The following is a 14,638-nucleotide window of genomic DNA, read 5'->3' on the forward strand; positions in this document are numbered from 1 at the left end:
TTCCTTCTAATTTATACACTATCTACCACATGAACTTCAGGTGATGTTTTTCCTTTCTTCACATATATTTTTAAAACCACTGTTATGGGGATAAATCTTCCAAAGGTAGAGGTGTATAATTAACCTATGAGGCAATTTTGACTCATTTCTCCATAAACCCCCTCCATTTTGTTCATTCATTCATTTAAAAAATTCACTCCATTGCTACCTCCTTTATTCATCCATTCTCCTAGCAGGTAGGACCCGGCCCCCAGCCTCTGCCACCTATAGCCAGTGTTAAGCAAATGACGAGACACTGACGTCCTCATTTCTTCTTTCATTTTAATGATGCCACTCCAGTCAATAACTCCTCTTTAACTCACAAGGCTCATCAAATATCCAATAATTAAAATTTTAACTCCCTGAAATATTTCTCACAGCATTTTACCTTCAAAGGAAAAAACGAAAGCACAGGCAACATGCTTCCCACACACAGCACACTTTCATGAAGTTAGTAAGAGTTCACAAGAATCTCACGAAGTTAGGGCTCCTTAAATGATCAAATAACTGTAACAAATCAGGCAGTCGAACGTATGAGTTAAGAGCATAGATTCTAGGCAGGCAGAAGAGCTCCCACGTTTGTGTAGCTATGTGACCCTTAGAAAACTATTTCATCTCTTAGCTATAATTTTCTCTATTATAAAAAAGAGGAGAGGTGGAGCACAGGGGATTTTTAGAGCAGTGAAATTATTCTGTGTGATATTGTAATAGTAGATACATGTCCTTAAATGTACATTTGTCAAAAACCTATAGACTACACAACACAGAGAGTCAACCCTAACGTAAACTATGGACTTTAATTAATAATAATGTATCAGTATTGGCTCATCAATTGTAACAAATGTTTAACAAATGTTTAATGCAAGTTGATAATAGGGAAACTGTGCAGGGTGGTAGGAGGGTGTGGTAGTATATGGGAATTCTCTGTACTTGCGGCTCATTTTTTTTGTAAAACTAAAACTGCTCTAAAAATAAAGTGTATTATTTTTTAAAAAAGATAATAAAACCTACTTCATAAGATTATTGAATTATCTGAGATGATACACATAAAGTAGTTATTATAGTACTTAGTATATTTAAGTTTGTAATAAATGTTAACTATTATTTTACATAGATAAATATACATATATAGTATACAATAGAATACAGAGTTTGAATGACAAAGAATATGTTTTGTTATATGCACAGCCTCAAAAACACATGGTCAGTCTTTAAATCATCATTGGAAAATGATGTACAAAGAACTGTCAGAAGATGATCATAAAAGAAAGATGCAAAATAAAAACTATCGGTAAAAAGTCTGTACAAATGTTACATGCAAAGATAAAAAGGGTCTGTGAACTTCCTTCCGCTTAAGTTTTTCAGGATAGAAGAGAAGAAACTGGCTCATTTATCAATGTCACAGTAAACGGGGTAGTAAAATCCTTGCACGTAGTCCATTGGCAAAACAGTAGTATGTAGCATCAAACATATGCATCAGAACTCAAAGGAGAGTGCTCTTTGGCTGCTCAGTGGACCACGTTATTAAAGGCAATGAGTCCCATGATCTCCTAGATGCAAAATAAACACACTGAAGGCCAAAATATTCTTTCTAGGGGGAAGCATCAAACCATCAAGCAAAAACCTATTTTTCTGCTTTGACTACTATTTATTTAGTCAAGAGCCCAATAACGAGGAAAGAAAAATCTTCACAAGAGTATATAAAATTAAGAGTCAACCAAATGAATAAGCCAACCAGAACACACATTACTGGGTCTTAGGAAGTGATTATGGTGGCTGAGAGCTAACACTCTGTTTAATCAAATTTGTTCTTTCAACCAGTACTGTTTTAGAGGGATGGCAGTTAAGAAAGCAAAGAAGAAAAAGTCATTTCTCAGCAGGTTTTCTTGGTGTCTTAAATTATGTCAGCATTTTCTACAAACAAGCATTATGGAGTAGCCACCGGTTGCACAAACTCCTCACATCAAGCACCATTACTCATTCTGTATATTGGTTGGGATGTTTGGACACATGTGTGGTGGTTCAGAAACCCAAGAAAAAAAGGACTGTGGTCAGCTGTGACAAATAAGGGAAATGTGAGTGGAGAGGGTTGGTTTCCACTGCCAGCTCTGTGACTTATTTGCTTCTTTCTTTGTTTTTATAGGTTAAAAATTTTTTATTGAACACCTACTATTTACCTTGTACTGTGAGTACTGGGGATATAACCATGACCAACCAAGAGGGCTTGCCCTCAAGTCTTGGTTGCAGGAGGCACATAATGAACATACAACCCAATAAGTAGGAAATTAGTCAGCGAGCACTGTGGGCAAACAATTAATTTCTCCAATTCTCATTGAGAGAACTGGCCTAGAGACAGACAAGCCTGTGCTTGAATCTTGCTGCCTCTACTTATTTAACTGTGTGACTTTGAGTATCCTTTGTAATGTCTCTGAGTCTCTTTTTCCTCATTTGGAAAAATGAACATAATTAATACCAATTTTGAATGGTTGCTAAGAAATGCACAAATCAAATGGAAACAACCAGCTTCAGATCTGGCATATAAAGCTCTGACATTCTTTGATTTTTCTTCCTTCTAACTCCTCAAAAGAATTCTTCCCTCCAACTTCAATGCCACTATCTGGTTGCTAATTACCAAAATTCAAAAGTCCTTTTCAGAATTTCATGTCAAAGTAGACATTAAATTTCACAATTTCCCTATAAAATGTCTCTCAATCCTAACACTTTCCCCTCAGTCAAATAAAAGCCCTTTCATGTATAGAGCGCTACAACAGATTTCAGATTTCCTGACTCACTGAACTCGATTTCATCAGATTAATATTCCTTAAACAGAACTGTTTCTATGTTATGCCCTTGCTCAAAAATATTTTAACAGCTCCTTATTTCCACTCATTCTATTTAATAATCAATATAATTTTCAAAATCTTCCACAACCTAGCTTCAATCTTCTTGGATAAACTTCTATACCATATCAGACCACTTTCCTCACTCGCTTTAACCATGGCTCCAATGTCTTCCCTTAATTATTTCTTCTGGTCTGAAACATTCATTTTTTTTCACTCATTCATATGCATTTTATGCTTTAGGCCTCGGTTGAAGTCCCACTTTTTGATAAAGCCCTCTCTGATGGCTCCAACTACCAGTAATTTCCCTTTCCTTTTAATTGTGATGATATGATTATTTTTTAAAGCGTTATTACTACCACACTAGAGTTATACAACTTGAACTCGGAGACACTAGACCAAGTCCTTTCATATATAAATGAAATAAGGTGGTTGGCAAGTGGAATTTTAACTTCTGCAAAAGTATAATTCTAGGTAAGTATTTACAGTTTTACATGACCGTTCACTGTACCCATACACAAATCAGTTAAAACAGCAAAAACCCAGCATACCGAAGCAAAGAGCAACTGATGGTGCAAAAGATGAGGAGGTCAACAGCATAAAATAGAGCTAAGAAATACTTGGTAAATATTTTTTTTATTTTAACATCAGAACTTTGAGCAATTCTAGATTAGACATTCTCTGCAGTTCGTATATTAGAGCTGATAAGAAGAATTAACCAGATAGATTTTAAGCAGCACAAATGACGATGGGATCAAGGGGGAGAGCAAGAAAGATGAGAAAAGAAAACTGGCCAGAACAAGGGCAGAAACATTTTCCTGGCCAAAGGCTGCACCAGAACCTAGGGATCGGGGATTTGAGATTATTGATATACTTATATTACACTTATATTAGTATATTATTTGCAGTACTATACTGAGTATTAAAAACATTTACACAAGATAATATTATTTAAACTCAGGAAAAAACTATCCCCAAGCAGGACTAGGCCTTGTCAGGTCCTCTTCTGACTGGCAGCAATAAAACATATACATGTAAGAAAAATATTCGATAAAGTTTATATAGACTGTTCCACATGTGGGATTAGTCTTCAACTAACTTATTTTATTTTCTAATTAAACTGGATGCTACTACCATTGTTCAGAAGCAGGTGCCCACCTGAGTGGGTGTGCAAGGCAAGCAGTATCTCTTCTGATGGCTGATCACACTTTTTTCAACTACAAAATATACAAATATAAAAATAGATACTTATATATTTTTATACACACACATACATTCCCCCCAAACATTCCTAGAGCTCCCACTTAAAAGCATTCAGGAATACTAAATATAAGAGAGAATTACTATTATGTCTTCAGCTTGAATTGTTTTATTTTAAAAAGCAAACCATACACCAAATTTTGTACTTATTTTTATTTATTTATTTATTTTAAAGATTTTATTTATTTTCCCTCAAAGCCCCAGTAGATAGTTGTATGTCCCAGCTGCACATCCTTCCAGTTGCTGTATGTGGGACACGGCCTCAGCATGGCCAGAGAAGTGGTGCGTTGGTGCGCGCCCAGGATCTGAACCTGGCCGCCAGCAGCGGAGCGTGCGCACTTAACCACTCAGCCACCAGGCCGGCCCTGTACTTATTTTTAGTAACAAATTACTGATTATAGCAACCATTATATCAACTCATAAGTGTGCCATAGCTCAGAACTGCTATTTTACTGAGTGACACCTGAAAAATCAAGGCTTTGCATTATATTATGAATATATATAAATGTAATTAGTGTATTAATTTTTTCCTATAAACCAGATTATTCCCATAAGATTTTACCTTTTCTTCTATAGCCATCCAAGTGTTCTGTGTATATAATAACTAGTCAACAAATAAACAGGCTACCACTATTTTCTTTATATAACTTAATAGTTTACAGTTACTCCTTAGTTATTTAGTTCACATGTTCATAGGTTTTCAGTAAAGTAGAGAGCTGTGAACAAAGTAGAAATTTCTTCATTTCACATCTGGAAACTGTCACATGAACTAAGGTCCATAAAACTATGAAAAGAGTTCCTCAGAACTAGCCCAATTCTCAACCAAGTATTTATAACCTAACCAGGGACTACCTGTGTCTTCAGCATTGGTAGGAATACCAATTAGGAATGCAAAGAACAAATGAGAGAATTTCTCTTCTGCAGCCTACTCCTTATTTAGAGGCTGCGGTAAGTTTGGTGTAGGAAGAGTCTCCTCCTGCAGTTGTGTATCTGGCAGCCACTTTCATACATTTAGTGTTTACTCTTTGGGAATGTGTGACAATTGTGAATGTCGGTCATTTTTCACAACCAAAGAAAATCACATCTTCATTTCACATTCAAGTGTATACCCACCCGGACAATAAGTAAGAAAGGGAGGCAGCCAATAAACCAGGTCCAAAAGCTTATGTGTTGTTTGGTAAATGTGTTGTTTAAACATGCATTACAGTTTAACGAGTGCAAAAGGAAAAACAATTAAACAGATAGTCTTGAAAAATTAATTTGTGAGGACCACCATTTACAAATAAAAGGAATGTTATTTGATAGTCTATTTTAACACCACAGTGTTTCTATGTGAAATGTCTTCAGGATATAAAAGTGTTTCCTCTTCAAAAGAAAAAAATCACTAAAAAAAACCCCTAATAGTTCAACTAATTCTTACAAACCAAGATGATTTACATCAAACCACTTAATTCTAATCTCCCTCCTAGCCATTATATATTATTAACCAGGGTTGACCTTAATTAGAGGCAAAGTGAAGGAACAGGGGCAGTGGTAACTTTCATAATAAAATATTTAATCTCCATACTACCAAAATAATTCGCCTATCAAATTGTCACACTTAAAATTTGACCATGACATTCTTTTTTTTTTAGGGACAGAATAAAATGCTTCTGGAAAGCTTTAACGTAGACTAGAATAAGGGTACCAGATACAAAGACAAATGTGGCCGAACAGTTTACTGATAGTAATTTGTGTTTTTCCTCCCTGAATTGTCCCCCAAGTCCCACTTTCCATAAATGTCAGGGCTTCTGTGACCTCTTTTCCTAAACATCCCAAAGCAGAAGCTGCCTGAAAGATACCTGGAATCTACTGTCATAAGGCCTAAGTTCATTGAGAAATTATGTCAAGTGACACTAGGGGCAGCTACTGGTGACAGGGAGTGCCTCACACTGCTCAGGGGCAGCATCCAGAGTAGGTGTCAAGACCTCAACAGGGAAGGATGGCTCTGCCGTATGCCCAGGGCAAGGCTGAACCCCAGAACCAGGACTCCCCCCTCGGCAACACTTCCCTGAAACCCATCCCATGTGCTACTGCAGAGCCAGCAGACTTCAAGGGGAGGGTATCAGCTTAGACCAAGTTGACTAGGGCAGCCTCCTTCCCAGTTTCGAGCACCATTAAGTCTCCCAGGTTTAGGTGGACTTTTGGGAGGGGAGCGGCCCACAAAATTGGCTGAAATTAAATGGCTGACAAAGTGGGATGAAAGACTGCAGCACATTGGATTTCATTCGAAGGAGATAAAAAAGTAGACCATCCACATGCAGCTGAGTTTCTGGCCTGAAAGTCATACGTGTTACATGAGCAATGAGTACAAATAAGCAGCTTGCAAATACCAAAAAATAATGGCCAATATCCCTATAAAAACATGTTAAATGTATTCAATATTCGACTTACCTAAAATGCAAATAAATACATTGAGATGTTAATATTGATCTATCAATGAAGTTTCCCCCCAAATAACAAAACTCAATATTACTGAAGCTTCATAAAAATAGGTGCTTACAGGGGCCAGCCCATTGGCACAGCGGTTAAGTTCACGCATTCCGCTTCAGCGGCCTGGGGTTTGCAGGTTTGGATCCCAGGGGCAGACCTACGCACTACTCATCAAGCCAGGCTATGGCAGGCGTCCCACGTATAAAGTAGAGGAAGATGGGCACAGATGTTAGCTCAGGGCCAATCTTCCTCAGCAAAAAGAGGAAGATTGGCAACAGATGTTAGCTCATGGCTAATCTTCCCCACCAAAAAAAACAAAAAACAAAAAACAAAAAAACCAGATGCTTATATAACACATAGCTAAAATATAGTAAAATGTGATAAGATCTTCCTGAGGAGCAATTTGACATATATCAAAAGCCTTAAATCACAGATACACTTTGGCCAAACAATTCTATTTCTAGGCATTTGTCTGAAAGAAATACCTATAAATATAAAAAGATGCTATTCATTTTCATTGCAGTGTTACTTATAGAAACTCAATGTCCACCAGCATAGACTTGGTTAACCAAATATAATTTCAATGAAATACTATGTATTGATTAGAATGATTTCGTAGAAAATGATTTAAACCACAGGAGATCTTCATGATCCACTGCTAAATGAAATAAGCATTGTAAATTGCAGTTTATGTTCCATAACATTTTTTAAAAACCTGAAAGAATATTTTTAAGAAGAAACTAGCACTAGTTGTATTATTGAATCATTTTACTGCTGGGGTTTGAAAGGTGAATGAGAGGGTTGGTTTCTCGGTATTTCAAGACTGTTGAGGAAAGAAGTACACATCTAGAGTAGATCGTTAAAAAATAGTGCTATGTTAGTGTAAAACTCAGTGTCTTGAGAACACAATATAACTTAGTCTATTGAAAGGGTAAGAGTAAGCTTCAGAGATGTGACATTTCACTCCATAGAAATGGATTAAGCTTTTGCTACGTAACAGGCTGTGTTCCAGGTCTTTGTAATCAAGACAAAGTTCCCACTCTTCTGTGGTTCACATTCTAGTGGTGGAATGGATAATTTACACACAAGCAGGTGGCACTGTCAGTTAGTCTTAAGTACTTTTGGGAAAAATAGTACAGGCTAAGAGGAGAGAGCAATACACAACTGGGGGTGGGGTGGAGTGGAGTGATGTTTGACAAAGTGGTCAAGAAAGGCCTTTAGTGACATTTCAGAAGTGACCTAAGCAAAAGGAGTGAGCAGACCATTCAAAGATCCAGCATGTTTGGAGTGCTACGGCCTAACAAGAAAACCAACTTGGCAGCAGTGGAGTAAATCCCACAAAGAAGCACAGGAAATGTGAGAGACTGAAGGGACCAGATTGTGTAGAGCCTAGTAGGCACTGTAAGGAGTTGGAATTAATTTTCCTTTTGTGGTAGTGAAAATCACAGTTTCAATATTGGATGCCACATGTTGCTCTGACTCATATTGCTTCCTTGGTGTTAACCAGCAAAGGGTTGAACTGCCTCTGGGAATTGCACAAAATATGAAAGGCTTCACAAATTTGCGTGTCATCCTTGCACAGGGGCCATGCAAATCCCCTCTGTGTCATTTCAATTTTAGTATATGCACTGCTGAAGCAAGCAGTGGAATTTCTTTTGACTAGGAAGGAACACCATGGAGGATTTTAAATGGAGGTACAACATGATCTCATTTATATTTTTGCAAAAACACTTTAGATTATGGGTGGAAAACTGACTGTAGGGGATGCAGAAGAGGAAACAGGGAAACCACTTCGGAGGTTATTAATACTCTACGGCTAAGACTAGAGTGGAAGTGGTAAGATGTGGTTAAATTTGGAATCTCTTGAAGATAGGTGGCTGCTGGACTGGGTATGGTTATAACATAAAAACAAGAGTCAGAGACGACTCCGCAGTTTGTGGCTTGTGGTATCTAAGTGAATGCAGGTATCATTTATTCACATGAGAAAGATGTGTGGGAGCAAGTGTTGGTAAGAAGGTGCACGTGTAGCGGAGTAATCAAGTTCTGTTTGATTAACATGCTAGGGCAAGAGATATGGAGGGCTAATTCAGAAAGACTGGCCAAATGTGAGGCTACAGACCAAGCACTGGCAAGGAAGAATACCAGATATCTGGTACCTTGCATGAGAAGAAAGGAAAAGGAAAAGACTGGCAAGAATGCCAAGAGGGGAGGAAAAAAAGTGAGAAAACAAAAAACACAAAAACTCTTACATTTTAATCATATTTTCAATAAAAGAGAAAAACATATTAAAAAGCATTATAAAATATAAACATATAGGACCATTTTAAATAACTATTTAAAGTAAGTAATTTGCCTTTCAGAAGTATTTAAAATTTTGATAATTTAAAAAACTTCAATTATATATTGCTCTCTACATCTAGCTTTAACATTATGAGTAAAAAAGTTAGATTTTAAGATATAAATACAAAATAGCTAATTTCTAAATACTACATAACTGAAAGTGTTTAGCTTATTCACATTTCCTGTTATATTACAAGTTTTCATTTCCTTTGTACATCTGTTCACTTGTATATTTTTTCCTTCAAGCTTAAAGAGGTCGTCCACACATAGTGTAGTAACATTTCAGTGGGAGATAATTAATTGATAAGATACAACCACATCTTAAGCTCCATCTGGGCAAATTGCTTGGGCTGTTACATTGCGTTGCTATACTAAGCTCAAAGTCAAGTTAAAACCAACATCTTACCATAACTCTTCTCCATCCATAAATCAGTTGACGAGAACAGTATTCAGATATTTTATTAAAATGTGTGAGGAAGTTGTGAAGTAAGTAGAAATTTTGTTTGAATCAAACTTACAATTAAATTACAGATAAATATCCTAAAATTTTACTTTAAAATAGGCAAATCATTTTTAAATATTAAAAGTGGCTATTTTTAGACTTTAGAATAATGCAAATAATTTATCTTTGAATCACAAAGATTCAAACAGAACAATATCTGTTTTTAAGTAAAACACGAACTTTTAGTAATTCATTAAATTTATTCATTGATTTCCTTAATTCAACAAAAATTTTATTGGGTACCTATCACGTGCCTAGCACTGTGTTAAGCACTAGGATGAAAACGGTGAAGAAGAACAGACACAACCCCTGCCCCGTGATGCTTCACAACCTGTAGCTGTTATGAGCACAACACGAGGGCTGTGAGTTTCACTGAAAACAGTTGGTTTGACCTTGTTGAAGTACTCAAGGAAGGTTTCCAAAGGGATTGCTGCTCAATCTAAAAATCTGCAAGACGTGTATGATTAACCAGATGAAGGAGAGAGAAAAGTATTCTAAATAGAGGCACAGCAAAGGTAAAACTCCTGTGGCAGGAACACAGAAACCCTGCATGGAGCCCAGGGTGAGTGTGACAGAGACAGGAGTAGAGGTGGGCCAGGGGGAAATGCAGGGAAGAGTAGAGCACAATAGGCTCTACAATAGTAGAGCACAAGGTCATGTCTATTTTGTAAATATCACTCTGAGGGCAGTGTGGGTAACAGCTGGAATGGGAAAAGAAGGGATGGAGGTTGATTAGTCCAGGCTTTTAAAAAAGAGTGATGGGGCTGATAATGGAGATGAAGATTAGTGGATACTTAGGTAATAAAGACAGAATTACATGATGGATAGAAGAGTTAGGGGGTGTGATGAGAGAGAAAGAGGTAACAAAGATGACCCCTAGGTTCCTGGAATGTGAAATTGAAGGAAAGCTGGTAAATAATGGAAAAAGACCAGGTTTAGAGAGTAAGATTATGAGCCTAGTTTTGAGAGTTGTAGAGACTGAGGCATGCATGAAACATCTGAGACGTCCAGGATGCGGTTTGTTAATCAGGCAGAATCAAGAGGCCGGAGGCAAGGTAGAACAGTATTTCAAGAAAATAGCAGCAGTCAATTATGTCAAATGCTGAAAAATATCCACTCAATTTAGTGACACCGAGATCACTGGCAACCTCAGTAAGGTGTGTTTCTATGCAAGTGCTGAAGCCAGAAGGAGTGGGGGGAAGTCTGCGGGGCCGGGGCGAGGAAATGGATACCAGGATTGCAGATAACTGTCAATATGTCTGGCTGTGAAGGGGAGGGAGTGACAATGTCAGAGAAGGGGATGAGACACATTGAGTGTTTTGAAAAGAACATGGAAAATCAAAAACATAAATCACAACTGGGCATAAAATGCCTAGGTTTTTTTCTTAGTTTAATTGAAAATTAGAAGTGAAAATATCTCCAAAAATCTATTTTTAGAAGTCTTAAATAACTTTTCAATTGTGGCCATGGCCAAATTAAACCTGCCCAGACTTCTCTAAGCAAGTCTTTTCCTCCTGGGTGTTCTGACAACACTTGATTCCTACTTTTGTTGTGACACTTACCATATGTACTCTAATTACCATTTGTTCTCTTCTCTTCTAATTGTATACCACTTTAGGAGAATTGTTTAATCAACGTCAAGCCAAGGGCCAGATGCATAGTAGGTGGTCATTAATGCATGAAAATGTTAAATATCTTGGAAAAGCAAACACTCAAAACACACTTCTTAAATGCATGCTCTCATTGGGAAGTATTGTTGTCTCAGTGATAAATAGCACAGGTTCCAGTGGGTAAACCTGATTAAATCTTGAGGCCTGAATGATAGCCAGAACATCATCATCACCCCTACCATCATTGCTGTCAACACCTACTTTATACAAGGAAAAAAAAGAAACCACAATTTTTATCAGCATTCTGTGGGCCATAAGATGGCACCAAAAGTTCATAGAAAATGGTTTCCAATAGGAAACTTTAGTTTAGATGGATAAAGTGGTCAATGTGATCTTGGTTTAGGGAATTAGGGCAATCGGAAAGCCCCCAAATCTTAGCTATTAGCAACAACTCCAACCATTCAGCTGGGCCGTTTGTGCAATGGGTGCTTCCGGTTCATCATGGCCAGCTTCATCAGCGTTTGCTGGATCACTCCATCCCAAACTGTTCAGCAATAAATAGCAGGGGAAGTGGCTACGCTGGCTGGCCCCCACAGAGCCGGCCTTGGCTCACAGAGCTCAGAGTTGACATTGGTGCTGTAGAAGTTTAAAGCCCATGGGGGTGGTTAGGAAAGCTGCGTGGTGCGAGTGGAAAAGCAAGAGCCTCAACAACAGCTGCTCTGCAGCTGGGTCACAAAGGAGAGCAAGAAATCCCTCGACACCATAAAAGGTAGCGGATGATGGGAAGGCAATCTCAGTGCCTCCATTTGTCACTGGCAGGGTGCCACCTGCTCTCAAATCCAAATGCTCTCACAAGAGGATAAAGCCAGATGTAAATAATTGCTTAATTTTATACTTTTTTGTAGAAAGTTTCAGCAGTAAAGGATATAGAGCGTTATTTAAGTCATTTAGACACAGAATTCTTTGATGATTTCACCAAGGCACTGAAGAGAGCATGGATTCAGTAACAGAAAGCTCAGTCTGGTCCCGGCACCAAGAGCGTAAACCACCAAGGAAAGCCACTCATCTGAACGGGTGTCATTTTCCTCTGTTGTCAATCAAAGGACCTGGGTTAAGTGAACTCTACTGGTTATGATTCTCTGTTTTTTTAAAAAAAGTAGAATTCAATTCAGGGGAAGTAATCATTGGTTAAACATTCTGATGAAAGCAAAGTAAAATTCTTAATTCATGTCATCTTTTTTTGCTTCCATTGCTTTCCAGCCCATGATAAGGAAGAGGAATTGGCCCTTTGCCCCCAGATCCAGCCAGCCGACACTGAGATTGGGGAGAGTAGCTGAGACCTAAAATCAACTGTAGTTTATTTTATGTAGTAACACAGGAAACTAAACGAAGTTGGGATAAATGATCCACTCATCTTCTTCTGAAAGTACTTTCAAGGAAAGATGCCCATCAAAGGTAGAATATCCTAGAAAGGTTCGACACCAACCAGGCTACATATATATTGGAAGTGTATGCTGTGCTTGTAAGTAATTCTGGTTTGCCTGAAACTGCTTTGTCTATGCCCACTGTTCCAGGGCAAATATAATAGCACTCCCTCCTGATTTTGACAAATATTCTATAACTATCCTAATTCTCGTTTATCTCTCACAAGTATTCACCTAAATCAGATGAGTCAAACAACGGCTTTTATGACCCTGCAATGTCCCACCAGATAAAACCACTAGGTTCCACTGGCAGCATCAGTGAGGTCTCACTGTGACCTCAGCTTTCCATCCACCGCCCAACTCCTAACAAAGAAGGCATTAACAAAGGAATCCTTTCACAGCACAAGACCATGTGAGATCTGTCAAGCATAATTAAGTTTCCACTCATCTCTGCTTCCCAAAACACATTTTTCAAGTAGTCTGTTGTCCTAGCACACTGCAATTCTGCTTTCCCTTTGTATGTTATATAACGAGAACAGAAACATTATAGGGCAGATCACTATGTGCCAGGCACTTTTCCAAGTACTTTATGTGTATTGTCATATTAAATCCTCATAACATACCTGAGATACTATTATTATCCATTTTACAAAATAAGAAACTAGGGCACAGAGAGGTAAGTACCTGGCCCAAGGAATATAAGCTTGATTTGGCAGAGCTAGGTTCAAACAGAGAATCTGGCTTCACAGTTTGTGCTATTAGGTTATAGTCTTGGTCCCGAAGTTTACTAAAAGAAATCATCATGCTGTTTAAAGATAAGCTTTATAGAGTAGGGGTCCACTCATAAACTCATGCATCCACCCATCCATCCACTCCTCATCAGACATTTAGAGACGACCTACCATATGCCTAGAACTGTGCCAGGCTCTGGATAGATGAAGATAAAATAAGATGACTCCTGCTTTTATAGACTGAGTAATATTGTGGTGACTCTGGAGGCAGGTCCTTACCAAATGCAAGATACTACTTAAAAGGGCTCTTTAACTACGTACATGAGGAAAAAACAGAGACCAAGGCATCTATTCTGCCTGAATGAGTCAGGGGAGGTCTCAAAAAGGAGGTGGCATACTTCAGATGGCTCACAGATGGAGGAAAAGTTTGCCAGGCATCAAGACAACTGCCTATCTAGTTAGTCCAAGCGCTGGTGGCTTAAAAGTTCTCTTTACAAGATCCAAATTAAGAAAACTATTTAGAAAGTTAGCCTAATGGAGAAATTTTTCGTTGTTTTAACACCAGTAAAAGGACCTGCAGCTTACAAAGGTTAATTTGATACCAACCAACTCAAAACACATCTATTTGACAAAATAAGGCTATTTAACAACTAAAGTTACCAAATTTCTACCTTCTGTAAGGCTAATGATTCTTGAGCCATCTTCTGTGAATAATAATTATCTGTGGCTTACAAGAAAGAAAGATCTATTGAAAACAGCATTGTCTGTTACCAACACTCATTGACTTTCACTTTGAGAGTGTGAATTGGCCAGAGATAGTATAGAAACTTTAAACTGGGCAGAAAGGGGGAAACACACACACACACACACACACACACACACACACACACACACGTAGCAAATGGTCAGAGGCTGGCACATTACCAGCAGAACGAGTTTTTATGTATAAATGCATACGACAAGCATATCGTTGAACTGGATCACTCCCAAGTTCTAGCAGTATACTGTGCTAGTTGAAGCATACACACACAAGTTTTGGCATTATTACAAAATAAAATTTTCTTTCTCACTCTCTTTCTTACAGTAAGAGAAAATGTGCAATACCACAAGAAATTGTGGGCCACTAATAGGAAAATTTGAGTACAGAGGTGACACGGAATTGGAGAACAGAAAGCCTGAACCTGTTCGCGTCTAGATAGACAATTTAATAGCAGTTCAGCTCAGGGCTAAATTATCTCTGTCAACATCTCATACCCTGTTGACCTTGGTAGGAAAAACGTGCTGTGAAGCCTGCACAGAACGCACTAAACATCAACCTCCCAAACCGTCTTCGTCACATTCTGCAGTTTAATTGACACCTGAGTTGGCAGGTTTATCTGTGAGATCCAGGAGGGACTAAACTGACACTCTCAATCATAAG

The 14,638-nt window shown here is 38.1% G+C and overlaps 1 protein-coding gene and 1 non-coding gene across 3 annotated transcripts in view; both read right to left on the reverse strand.

The window, feature by feature from the left end:
* Positions 1-14,638, reverse strand: part of TMTC2 (transmembrane O-mannosyltransferase targeting cadherins 2) — a 387,738-nt gene that overhangs the window by 94,758 nt on the left and 278,342 nt on the right. The window lies entirely within an intron of this gene.
* On the reverse strand, positions 8,149-8,253 carry LOC131421952 (U6 spliceosomal RNA). The gene has a single exon (XR_009223993.1). It is a non-coding gene; the product is annotated as a U6 spliceosomal RNA (small nuclear RNA).

Source organism: Diceros bicornis, chromosome 25, assembly GCF_020826845.1.
Source record: "Diceros bicornis minor isolate mBicDic1 chromosome 25, mDicBic1.mat.cur, whole genome shotgun sequence".
Lineage (NCBI taxonomy): Eukaryota > Metazoa > Chordata > Mammalia > Perissodactyla > Rhinocerotidae > Diceros > Diceros bicornis.